Raw genomic sequence first — 3,579 nt, 5'->3', positions numbered from 1 at the left:
GCACTCGAGTAATCTCTCTTATAGTCTCATTTCTAATCCTGCCCTGCCATTTAACTCCCAATATCCTTGTGAGGGCTCTTTTCTCAAATATACTAAATCTATTGTTTCGTTGTCATACCATGACTTACATCCCTGTAGTAACACCGATCTCTCTAAACTGATATAAATAGTCTGATTTTTATATGTGATTTCAAGCCAATTGATTTCCAAATTTGACTTAACCTAGCCATTGTCTAATTTGCTATTTTTCAAACTTTCACTAAACTTAATTCATTTTATATGAAAGTCGAGGATCAAATACAATTAAACCATTTATAGCTCGTTAATTCTAATTTTAATCTTGAAGTAGAATATTGTTTTGATATTTGGCACCATGTGGCAATTGCTTTCGTCTGAGCACCCAGAATCTCTCTCTCTCTCTCTCTCTCTCTCTCTCTCTCTCTCTCTCAATTATTCTTCCATCCTTTATCCATATTTTCTTTATATTTTAAGGTGCTATTGCCCTGACATTTAGTTAAAAAACCATATTTTGGAAAAGAAAAAAAAGGAAATATATCTTTAAGGTATCAAAACGTCTACATTTAAACTATTGTATATACAAGGTTTCAAATCTAAGGTAAGGAGAGAGAGAGAGAGAGAGAGAGAGAGAGAGAGAGAGAGAGAGAGAGAGAGAGAGAGAGAGAGAGAGAGAGAGAGAGAGAGCGTTGTTCGTGGCCTGGCCGGGAAACTTTAATATAGACAAACTTGACCCCTAAGTGTATAGCCTATATATATATATATATATATATATATATATATATATATATATATATATATATATATATATATATATATATATATATATATATATATATATATATATATATATATATGTGTGTGTGTGAGTGTGTGTGTGTGTGTGTGTGTAGTATAAATTATTTAGACTTTCCTTAGAGATTCTTTGCATCCATTGAATGTTTTCTTCACCTTCCACCAGTTTTTTTTTTTTTTTTTGTTCAAAAGTGGAGATTTCTTTTCGTGCGTAAAAGTTTAACACTGTTTTTCTTAAAACATATCTGTTGAAGTCGTCTAGAGCAGTCACGGTACGAAGACGAGAGAGAGAGAGAGAGAGAGAGAGAGAGAGAGAGAGAGAGACTGGATTTAACTTCTGGTTCATCATAGCCACCTCTGGTTAATCCTGTGAGATTAGTCGAAAATGAAGGACATCTAAGTACTGTGTTCATTTTTTCCTTCAAGTGGCTGAATCATTTTGACACGAGTACGCTACACAGTGGGTCAGAAATCGTCTCAGCAGCCACGACAGATTGGTTTGACTATAGGTTGGTTTCCTGTGAACGGTCAGAGAAAAGGTCTCCCACCATCACCAATCCGTAGTTGGCCAGCGTGGTGATGAAAACTGGCCATGAATAAGGACATGTCTGAGGTCTTTGTCCTGCAGTGGACTAGAAACTTCTCTCTCTCTCTCTCTCTCTCTCTCTCTCTCTCTCTCTCTCTCTCGTATTTTATTCATTTCTTTATTTCCTTTCCTCACTGGGCTATTTTTTCCTGTTGGGGCCCTTGGGCTTATAGCATCCTGCTTTACCAATTAAGGTTGTAGCTTAGCTAATAATAATAAATATTGACGGAGTGGTGTAGCACTGGACTTAGGTATTGTAGGTCCATAATATTCCACTGAGTTTACTCAACTGTATATAAACATATCCTTATCATTTGGGGTTATAATAAAGGACAAAGGCCTCAGACATGTCCTTATTCATGTCTATGGTTTGGCCAGTTTTCATCAACACGCTGGACAACTGGGTATTGGTGATGGTGGGAGACTTTTCTCTGATCACACAGGAAACCAACCTAGTATTGGTGTCCCAGACAAATTAAATTAAAATTTGTTGGGAGATTTTTATCTTAAAACTTATTTAAGCAACAAAAGATTTAAATCTTTAACATTCATAATAAAGATAAAAATTCCTGATAAAATTAATATGATAAAGTTTTATAGATTTTAATCAAATGGAAAAGTAAAAATTGTAAAATTTATTTCTTTAGAAGATTTGACAAAAGAAGAAAAGTATTTGTTTCATGTTTTACCAGATAACTTTAGCAAAAAACCTTAAAATTTAATATTATTTAACAAATAACTAAAGAAATTATAGCCATAACAACATATTTAATCAATAATTTATTTAAATTTTAAGTAAATTTTGACTGAAATATATTTTTTATATCAATGATCTAAATTTAGAATGATAGTTATATACTAAGAAAGTCTTCTAGGGTGAGTTCTTAACTAGTCTATTAATATATATTTATTCTATATATAATTTCAATGGTGTATTGATATATTAAGACTATAAAAAACTAATCTATATATAATATTTCAAACTGTGTGATATTTGCCAAATATTTGCAAGATAATAAAGGTAATATCGCCATTGTTTACATAAGAAGTTGACAATTACCTTTTAAATATCTATTACTTGTTATTTTCACTTAAGAAATTGGCGCTAAATTTAAACACTAACAAAATATCCTTATTATTCCAAATTATGAAAAATATACAGACTTTTCAACAAATTTTCTTGATTAAAATTAACCTTTGATAAAATCTAAGGGAATTTTATTGAAAATTTCACTATATTTGATTCGTATAATCTTTTTCATTTTGACCACGTGTTCTTGCTAAAAATCAGCTGATTTTTTGCATTACCAACTAATATTTGCAATGTACCTTTAATATATCATATTTATTTGATAAGTAGAGAATTATTGGTATAAAATACTATTTATAATCAATATTTATAGTTGAATAATGTAATATTTAATAAAGATAATATTTATCAAGCATAAATTTAAACTTTATACAATAGTTATATAATAGAAAAGTTAATAGTTGCAAAATTAGTTGTTTTTACACTCAATAGGAGGCGATACCATCGCCGTGTCCATGAAAATTTTTTAGGTGTCGAGAGTAAAATGTGTATAAAAACATTATTAATTATTATAAATATATCATAATAATATTTAAATTTAATATTTATATGGCTAAATAGTTTCTGATAATATTTATATATGATTTTATTGGATATTTTGTATTTAAGCTTGTTGGCACTTAGATCATGGCGTCTACATTTAGGGGAATTATTCCAAAATCAGAAAAACCTAGGGATTTTGGGGACAAGTTTTCTAAACCATTTTGATGGTTTAGAAAATATTTTATTGTTTATGGTTACTAAAACTTAATTCCTGAAAGTAATTACATTTTATAATATAACTATAAAGCACAGAAATATATATAATACTGAATTTAGATTAGGTTGATAAATGCTAGGGAGAAAATTAGCTCCTAATTTGGGGGAAATTAGATAGTAAAAAAATCAGTTTGATGATTTAAGTAAAATTTTATTGTCTATTGTTACATAAAACGTAAGTTCTAAAATTAATTACATTTTATGATATGATAATAAGACACCTAAATATATATAACACTGGATTTAGATTGTGTTGATGAATGCTAGGGAGAAACTTAGCCCCTATTTTAGGGGAAGTTTCGTTTGTTTAGCGATTATATCTTCATAACAATAT

The 3,579-nt window shown here is 29.6% G+C and overlaps 1 protein-coding gene and 2 long non-coding RNA genes across 16 annotated transcripts in view; 1 reads left to right on the top strand and 2 right to left on the bottom strand.

Moving 5' to 3' along the window:
* LOC137633468 (uncharacterized) overlaps positions 1–3,579 on the top strand; it is a 429,224-nt gene that overhangs the window by 193,682 nt on the left and 231,963 nt on the right. The gene's annotated exons all lie outside the window — the stretch shown is intronic.
* Positions 1–3,579, bottom strand: part of LOC137633471 (uncharacterized) — a 415,554-nt gene that overhangs the window by 180,125 nt on the left and 231,850 nt on the right. The window lies entirely within an intron of this gene.
* The window catches only part of LOC137633473 (uncharacterized), a 246,637-nt gene that overhangs the window by 46,622 nt on the left and 196,436 nt on the right, over positions 1–3,579 (bottom strand). The window lies entirely within an intron of this gene.

The sequence above is a fragment of the Palaemon carinicauda genome, chromosome 43 (assembly GCF_036898095.1).
Source record: "Palaemon carinicauda isolate YSFRI2023 chromosome 43, ASM3689809v2, whole genome shotgun sequence".
In the NCBI taxonomy this organism is placed as follows: Eukaryota; Metazoa; Arthropoda; class Malacostraca; order Decapoda; family Palaemonidae; genus Palaemon; species Palaemon carinicauda.
The sequence above is the reverse complement of the archived record's forward strand: the minus strand, read 5'-3'. Positions and strand labels throughout refer to the sequence as shown.